This window comes from Glandiceps talaboti, chromosome 3 (genome assembly GCF_964340395.1).
Source record: "Glandiceps talaboti chromosome 3, keGlaTala1.1, whole genome shotgun sequence".
Classification (NCBI taxonomy): domain Eukaryota; kingdom Metazoa; phylum Hemichordata; class Enteropneusta; family Spengelidae; genus Glandiceps; species Glandiceps talaboti.
This window is the reverse complement of record NC_135551.1, coordinates 15,955,638-15,966,002: the sequence shown is the minus strand read 5'-3', so window position 1 is coordinate 15,966,002 and position 10,365 is coordinate 15,955,638.

The following is a 10,365-nucleotide window of genomic DNA, read 5'->3' as shown; positions in this document are numbered from 1 at the left end:
TTTCATAAGTAAAGATAAAGACAAAGAGAACAGACACAATCTCAAAGTCTGACTTCAATGTTAAAATCGTGATCCGGGGTTTCGCGTCTTTATATAAATATAACACATATAGCTACTAATACTGTCCGTGATATGCATAAGATGGGGGTAATCTATTTCAACCTTCAATAGACACATCGAATCTACACATATCCTTGAAATGGACATGTGTTCACCCGATTGATTGGCTTGAAGGTGAATCAACTTGGAGTAAATATTGAACTACAAGTTCGATGTCCACGTGCAATGTCTTCTGGTGTCTCTGAACATCTGCCAAGGGTGTGATCGTCGAATTCTTTCATCGCATATGAATAATTTCTGTTTTTTTAAAAATTATTTGAATCATTTGGTCGATAATAGCATACTGTCGATATTACAGTCATTTTTTGAGTGTGTTTACGCTGTTTCGTTGATTTCAATTGTTCTATCTGTTCTGGTTTCCGTTTACAGTTTTCTGTTTAATGGCGCTACACGGATTAGGATTAAGAGTTTTGGGTGGGGAAACCAAAATCACAAAAGTCACAAAATCTGATCCAGAACATGAGTACATCCCTATGTAATCCCTATGGTTCTAATGATAACACAGCACTAATACGAGAACCTGGGATTGAAACACTGGCCTTTAAAGCTCCGGTTCAAATAATGATTAGAATTAAAGCGGGGAAAACAATTGTCCGGCAGAGCTAGCTATAGAATACAGTTAGCCTAGAACAACAGAATCATCATATGAATCTAGTTAGAGATTTAGAAACGTGGGATTGAATTCTAGGTCTTTAAATTAAACTTATTAATTCGATTTAAATTCATACAATCTGTTAACGGTACAGTAGCTTCGGGTTTTTGAAATTTAAATCGGTCAGGATTGTTGTCATTTTGAAGCAAGCCAATCAGTCTTCCACCGTGGAACACTGACTGTGAAATTCTATTGTTTGATAACCATATATCAATTGTAAAACCCAATCTCTTTAATTCTATACGATCAAGTTGCTATGACACCCTATATTAAATAAAATGAAAAATGGTCAAACTGGCCAGAAATGACCAAACATTATGGGGTTATTTTTGAAGATAAAATAACAGTGCTATGTGTTACTCTCTTTCTGTGAAAAAACAAAAAAAAGCACGTGGTTCTCAAATACCAAAGTATATATACGTTGCTTCTGTTGAAAACACTATTAAAAATAACGGTTTGTAGCCATTTACCTGGATCTAGATTATTGTCTGTAAAAACCACATAATAATCCCTTTTTTAAAAGGTGACAACCTCGTACATCATCGATATCTCCTAAAACCCGAGTGCCACTATTATACAACACAGACATACGTCCCCGCTATGTCCAACGGAACAGTTAAAACGTGGACCTGCATATAGTAGGGACATTAGTTTTAATCGCCACCAGACGATCAAATCATATTTTTTTCTTCTGATTGTTACATTATTTATAATCTTAATAAAATTATTTATAAAAGACAAAATGGATCGATGATCAGTAATTTTATGATTTTTAGGTGTGATTAATAGTGATGGAGTAATACAACGTTTATTCAGAGATGGAGTCAGATTGTAGTTTATGAGAATATCTACAAAATTGTGCGATGTGTTTTAATAGTGTACTACTGCGGAAAAAGTACCATACATATAGTTTATTCGATGTTTTTCTGACTTGTCACGTACAAAACATGATTAGCGTGATTTTAACGTACAATGTGTGTGAACAATGATACAAAGTGGAGCAATTATTTGTAGTTTTTTTTATATGAAGTCCGCTAAGTGTGGCATTATCGACCCCTCCTTTTCTTGTGTTTCAATTCTCCAACACAACGTCTTACTTCCCCCGTTTTTGATATCCAAAGTGTGGTTAATATATTAAACTTGAAGTTCCATCTGCGTTGGAAGTTATCTATTATTAATACAGTTACGATGACATCAAGTTCTAATATCACATTTTATTCCGATTACGAATCAAAATTTTGTCGGACTATTGGCTGAGATGTGTGTGTGTGTGTGTGTGTGCTCCTTAGGTTCGGGTCTCCGAATCTCAATTATTATAACCCCCGGGCTTCTCACAATCTCACTGCATCAAATTTTCGGTACTAGTTTCTCGGATAACGCCAAAACACTGATTCATCGCTCTCCTGAATTCTAGCATACCTGTTTCACCGTGAGTCATTCTTGTTTGTCTACAACGATCGAGTATTGCTCTTCAGGGAAAATGAAAGAAAATCATTTAAGTACGTCGTGTGTATTCAAGATTTGTGAAATCGTTTGTATGTTTCGTGTCTCATTACTTGAATTATACATGAAATTGACAATATACTGTTCATTTCCTGGCTTTCCCCACCAGTGTTCAATATCGCAAAACAGACATACGTGGGGTGGGGAGATAGTGAGGGATTTTAATCCCCGTTCATATTTTTGAGTCTTCGGTTAATCATAAGCAATCATTTCTTCGCATACTTTAAGGTTTTTATATTTCTATAAAAAAAAACGACAAACTCAGAAAAAATATAACTGATTTCCATGGTGTTCACCTGTGTTATTTAAACTTGATATCTCTCAATTTATATGGCGCGTGCTGATAATATTATATAAAGCGACATGGCTCCATTTATAAAATTATATAAACAATTACTGTAATTGATATACGATCATGTTCGAATCAAGTCCTTGGTACACAGCGGCGCCATTTTGAAATTTTATCACGCTGTTCACTACAACATATACAGTAAACGAAAACTTCCCGAGATATACCGGAGTCGAATTCAAATTCACTCAATATGACATGCGTAATTGTGCATTTAGTATCATATTTTATTACATTTTAAAAACTCGTTTGCTTCAAAATTGTGCTAGTAAACCTAAACATTGGTTCAATAAATTGTATATATCCTCGTGTAACTAGAAAACGTTGATTTTCTCATATGGGTGTCGATGGACACCCCCCCCCCCACCCTTGCTTATTTGGTTCCCCATTTAATTCTTAGTACAGTTATTAATCCATATACTTGACACTTGTAAAATGTCTCGAATACATGTAAATATTTTCTGATCAGTTAATGTAGTCTATTTTGCAAACTTTTGTTCCGAAGAGTGGAAGACAGTTCTGGAGTTGGCTTCTACTCTTGTCCTGTCTATATATGTAAATTGGGGACATACAAGTTTCTGTCCCAAACGAGTACAAAGTCGTCGTCTGCAGCAATTTGTTGTCACGTTTCGACTCTATTTTAGACCAAGGTGATAAAGGGAAGCCTTGTATTGCTAATGATATTAAAATCTTGCTTTAAAAGAGATTAAAATTGAAATACAAAATCATAACATTTGAGTTTGTGTATTTGACCATACTAATGTGAGTAGTGTCGGCGGGACCTTGGCATCCATCGAAAGTATGTGTGCCAGCATATTTCTCAAATTGTTACCATCAATTTGTACTCGACGTCGCTTTGTACAACGAATTATACACCATTTATTTCATTTATAGAAATATGTCGCTAAAGACATAATCGTATCTAGCAGCTAATCAATTGCTTCCACGTCGGACACTCTCCAAAATATTGCAACGAATGTAACGTAAGATTTCCGAGTTACTGTTAGTAGTTCTAACATATGTATAGACCACAAACATATTGAACAGTCCTCAAGTTCTACATTGCAATTTATATCTCGGACCTGTCTTGCGATCACACAATTCTAAGTTCTCCACGTATTTCGTTCAACAAAAGTCGCTTTTAATCAGACCCCTTTTTTCTTATTTTCTTCAATCAGTCACTTTCAAAATTCGAAATAGTTCCAAATCGTCTACGAGGGATTTATTCGGAATCGTAGCATACTAAGACATGTAAAAGTTAGCATAGCAATCGAAACTAACACATTCCATTATTCTCCCTTTTTCCGTTGTTATTATTGTTTATTTCACTTTTTGTTTCGCTCCATACTTAATATGCTAATTAATCGTCTGCTATGATCGGTCACGATTGGTTATTTTTAGTAACAGTGGTATCATTTTTTTTTGTAAACATACAATAAAACAAAAATCTTGACATAGTTTTTAACACTGAACATCTCTTTAGTACTTTTCTAACTGTCCCCCCTTTTTCCGTTTTTTGATATTTATGTTTGCTGGAAGTACATGTATGTTTATACTTAACATAGTTATTGTGAGATATATAGTTGCCACCCTTAAGCCTATCATATTTTGTTGTTTAAAAACCAAACAAAAAAAGTAAACAAAACTTGCATCGTCATCAGGGTTGAACTTCTTATGTTACATACATTTACGTCTCAACTTTTGGTCTCAGTTCTTCTTTTAATTTATATCTTTGTTGTCTCTCGGAACATGTTTTGTAAATATCGCGATCAGCCGTGAAGAAGTAATCCCTTGATGGATACTTATTTGTCTTTTCTTTAACACGGAAAGTAAAAAAAAAGAATAAGTAATATAGCCAATGTAAAAGTATTACTTTTTGAATTCATTTACAGACACTGTGGTAATGTTGCAAGTAACGTGTAATCAACTTGCTACTCGGGAGTATCTCGGTAACGCAGGTGGAACCGCTATAACAATTCTAATTCAGAAATTAACACATCTTGTGGGTGGTAGCCATTGTTTATTTGACATTTACATAGCCAGCACTCTTATAATAGAATAGTTTAGTTAAAGTGAGAATTAAAAAGTTCACGGGGTTGCACATAACAACGGTGTTCATAGCACCCTGAATGCGCTATTTCCAGACGAGTTTATTTCTTTGGTCCCGGTCCCCGGTCTTAGCGGATTTTAGCCTATCCAATTAACAATCACACTGAGGTCCGTTATCTCCTCTATGAAAGGCTAGAATTAGTCATGCCTTTTGAGATGTCCATTTCACTTAGTTAATAATCAATGTTGTCAATCACTAATTGTGACGTCGAGGAATGAATAGGAGCCCAAAGTGACACCAATAAAGGAATAAACCAATTTTCACACGTCACACAATTGTTACAAGTTTTATTTAGGCATTGCTTCATTAATTAAAAGCGTATTTGTTAACGAGATGCTATGTGCAACTATTCAATCGATTTGTAACAATAGCAAGTATAGCGTTTGGGCTTAAGGTAATTTCAACTTGTCGATTAAAAGGTCCCCGGGTGTCAAAATAACAACAAAGTGCTTCTATTCCGGAATAGGGCAATCTGGCTGACCACGACAAGTTTGTGTGTTTACACTAACTCCAATTTCTCTCGAGTACACGGGCAAAGAAAACATAGCCTGCAAAACAAAACAAACAACTTTAATTTGAAGTTAGAAAACTTTAGGCAATTTGGAAACACTTCTCATTACAATTGTTGTGATTTTGTGGACGTGTATTACTAACTTTGCTAAGATAAATAGACCATCATATTTCCAGGGTGTGACGTCAAAGTACAGTAAAAAGAAATCATACGTATATGTCATATTACTACTATACTTTGACGTCACAGTATAGTAATATGGTCGGAACTACTTTGAATTATTTGCAAACATCATCAACCTGCAGTTACGAAGATTGATTATATTTCGAAATCACCAAGATTTCTTCTGACATAATGCAAGTCATAATAAATTGTATTAATAGGGTTATACATGCTTCGCTGTGGGTTACCGTGGCTTAAATATACCAGCACCCTAAGGAAACATTAATTTCATAGATAACTCTTATTTTATCAGAAATGAACGGCAAATGTATAATTTTAGTATGACACAGAATATGATGCTGTGATATATAATACAAATTACAAAGTTTATCAGGTACATTGTACTCATTGCATCTAGTCGGCATTGTGTCGTCACTACGGTAGATATCTATCAACCTTTAAAACTAAGCGATGGTCAGATCAGCAACACTCATCAGTGGAAACGACAGGTGCATAATCACCGGGTCATCAGGTACGTAAACATACTACTAATTCTAAACTAAGGGTTGGGACGCGTACGGGATGCAACAATTCATTAATCACGACAAATGTATCAATTGAAGTAACTGTTCAAACATGAAGCCATGGTGATAAATCCCCAATCCGGATTAAAATTTGAGAAAAATAGTTGGCAGAGCTATAGAGAGAGTTGGTCCTGAACACAAGAATGATCCTATGTAATTCTACAAAGATAAGATAACATTAGATGCAACTTGTGTAATCTAGTACATTGTACAACGCAGATAACAAATCTAGGCAACAAATCAACACAACTAAAAGCTAGACAAGGTTGGAGAATCAGACAATCTAAAGCGTTGTACAACACAGATAAACAAATCTTGGCAACAAATCAACACAATCTACAGAGAAGGTAAACTAGTATTCCCTTTACCAATAGTGGGTTGTCATACGTCCAGAACAGCGTTCAGGTTTAGATTTAATGTAAAAAAAAAAGGAAAAAGAAAACGGAATAAACCGGAAAAGAAATCATGAAGGAAGCATATTAAAAACCCACAATTTTTTTTTTCAATTCTAGTATTACTTTCTCAGAATTATACTTTTCGTAAAAAAGTATCCATGATGTAATATGTAAAAGGTCAAATAGTTTAACGGAGGATTTTTCTTTCAATTCTGTTTGTTTTCTGTAAATCCGTTGAAATGTGCTGATCTTGTATTTCTTAGCTTTACTTCAATACTTGTGTCTTAGTTCACCTATTATTATCAAACATTTTCATGACAAAGTGAAGTACTGACCTCGTTAAAGTTTGTTGACCCATCCAAACATTTCTTATTAAAAAAGTTCATGAAAGCACATTAACTTATGAAAGGCTCCTGTTTTTAATTATGCAAAAGAATCACTGTGCAATTTAAACGATGAAATTGTATTTATCTACATAGATTTATCTGATAACTCAGTAGTGCAAATTATAGTTATACCTCCATACTTTGGGTGTTGTGATAAATATATACAGAGATGTTAAACTCTTGTATGTTTGTTCACACTACTCACTCACACACCTCATTCTTCTTAAAATAGACGACAATCTACCGTAGTTGGCGCCAATCCATTAAGTTGTCTAGCCACACTTCGGGGACCATGTACAATGTGTGGCATCCACTTGGAAGGGTTTATTTGTTAAAGCATAGCTATGTACACTGGAAGAATGAAAGTGGCGATAATATTCGTATCAAAGAACCCTAATACTTCAACCGAACACAATTACTATAGACTGAAGTTCTGAGAGTGTTATTCGCATGCGTCAATAAAATTAATATCTTAAAGTTTATTTGATGGATTAATGTCAAAATCACCAAGTTTGGTTCAGACATTATACCATTCATAATCAATTTTAATCATAGGGTTAAACATGGTTCTCTGTGGGTTACGGTGGTAAAAATATACAAGCACCCTAAGAAAACATTAATTTCACTGATAACTTATTTTATCAGAAATGAACAGCAAATGTATAATTTTAGTATGACACAGAATATGATGCTGTGATATATAATACAAATTACAAAGTTTATCAGGTACATTGTACTCATTGCATCTAGTCGGCATTTTGTCGTCACTACGGTAGACATCTACCGACCTTTAACTCGCCAAGCGATGGTCAGATCAGTAACACTCATCAATAGAAACGACAGCTACATAATCACTTGGTCAGGTACGTAAACATATTAATAATTCTAAACAAACATTTCAAGGGTTGGGACGCGTACGGGGTGCAACAATTGATTGATCACGACAAATTTATTAATTGAAGTAACTGTTCAAACACGAAGCCGCGATGATAAATCACCAATCCGGATTAAAATTTGAGAGAAATAGTTGGCAGAGCTATAGAGAGAGTTGCTCCTGAACACAAGAATGACCCCGTGTGATTCTACAATGATAAGATAACCGTGATTAGATGCAACTTGTGTAATCTACAATGTAGTACATTGTACAACGCAGATAAACAAATCTAGGCAACGAATCAACATAATCTATACAGAGAAGGTAAAACAGTATTTAGTTACCGACTGTGTGTTGTTACACATCCAGACCAGCGTTCAACTTTACATGATAGGGTGAAGTATTTATGAATGCTACTATGTTTAGTCATGCAAAGATGACTGTACAATTTTAACTAATTATCTGATGACGCATTAGTTATACCTCCATACTTTGGGTGTTGTGTAGACTGTCGACAGTCGTTCGTCCTTTTTTTGCCACGTTTAATCTAGAACAAGTCATTGAGAATGACATACTCCCCGCTATGAATGGGTTTTAAGGAATTATCACTACTCTGATCACGCAACAACACTTGTGAACCTAAATCAAACAGACTTAGATATGTTGTGTCTGCTTGTTGGACATGGAACATGCCTACAACAATAAAGGGTGGGTCGGGTATGGGGATCGTATCACCACAAAAATGGATATGCACGTATCACAACAACAATGAATATGCATATGTATGTCAAAGAACACTATCCTAATGCCAACTTTGAATGAGATCTGTTCAAGCATGTCTGAGTTATGGCTTTGGACATGGAAAAATCGCAAACAAAATGGTTGCCAGGCAGCCATATTGGATCATATCATGATGAAAATAGATATGCACATGTATGTCATAAAACACTGTCCTAATACTAACTTTGAATGAGATCTGTTCAAGCATGTCTGAGTTATGGCTTTGAACATAAAAAAATCGCAAACAAAATGGCTGCCAGGCGGCCATATTGGATCGTATCTCAACAACAATGAATATGCACATGTATGTCATAGAACACTGTCCTAATACCAACTTTGAATGAGATCTGTTCAAGCATGTCTGAGTTATGGCTTTTGACAGGGAAAATTCACAAACAAAATGGCTGCTAGGCGGCCATATTGGATCGTATCATGACAACAATGAATATGCACATGTATGTCATAAAACACTCTCCTAATACCAACTTTAAATAAGATCTGTTAAAGCATGTCTGAGTTATGGCTTTAGACAGGGAAAATTTGCAAACAAAATGGCTGCTAGGCGGCCATATTGGATCGCATCATCAAACAAATTGACGTGCAAAAAAATGCTATTGTATGTTGCCCCTGTACCAAGTTTTAAAAAAATCGGTCCAGGCATCTCCAAGAAACGGCTGCGGATGGACGGACGGACAGACGGAGGGACACACAGACGGAACCCAAGTCCCCATCCCAGACTTCGTCCGATGGGGACTAACAAAGTCGTCGCCTCGCTCCGTAGCACTGACTACTAACGCGTTCACGGGAAACAGTGACTGCCGTAGGCAAGCTCGTGCCTCTGGCACTCGCTGTGATGTTGCTAAATAATCAGTACGCGGTTATAGTATTGCTCCGGATTGGAGCGAGGCGACGACTTTAGTTTTAGATACAACATAGCAAACAGTAGAAAGGGAAGGAACGGGATTCAGAACACCATCAATGTTAAATACATGTATGACATTGCGTTTACTATGTAAATATGACACCAACAGATCTAAATACCGTTTGTTCGTGAATTCAGTTAACTCACGCCACTTTTTTTGGAAGTCAGGATGAGGGTTCGGTCCCGGAATTGGAAAAGGCACGAACGACTTTCTATAGGCTAGGTGTTGTGATAAATATATACAGAGATGTTAAACTCTTGTCTGTTTGTTCACACTACCCACATTATATTTACACTAGTATTTCCTAAACTGTTATTAAACACACTGTTATTAATGCAACATTTTAGGTTCTTGTATAATAATCTGTTGAGATATATGGAATATTGACGATTAAATAGTTACACACACACACACTACATTTTACTTACATTAGACGACAATCTACCATAGTTGGCGCCAATCCATTCTGTTGTCTAGCCACACTTTGGCATATCCACTTGGAAGGGATTATATGTTAAAGCATAGCTATGTACAGTGTGTGAACTTAAGGGGAAATGACTACTGGTCATAAGGACCGACATGTAGCAAATGCTGCTGGTCCTTAAGGAAAACTGCTGGTCCATACTCAATGCAGTCCATGTTCACTACCTGTATCTACACCCCTCCCCCATTTACAGACTAAATGATTTTGAACTTTAATATGATACAGCATATCTTTAGATATAAAAGTAAAAGAGAGTACAACGAATTGTTCACTATCCACTATTATTTCATAAAATTTCCACTCACAGAGTCAAAAGTAAATTTTGGATTCCCAACCAAGTAATTTTTGACTCTGTGAGTAGAGATTTTCATTTGTAACTATGAACCCAGCTAGAGACTGCATATTCATTCTGTTCTTATAGACTATAGTGGTCTGAGACTGAATGTATTCATTCCACCATAGAAATACAGATCCATAGATTGTAGATAATATGGGTGAATGAATCAATAAATCTACATTATCTGTAGAGATC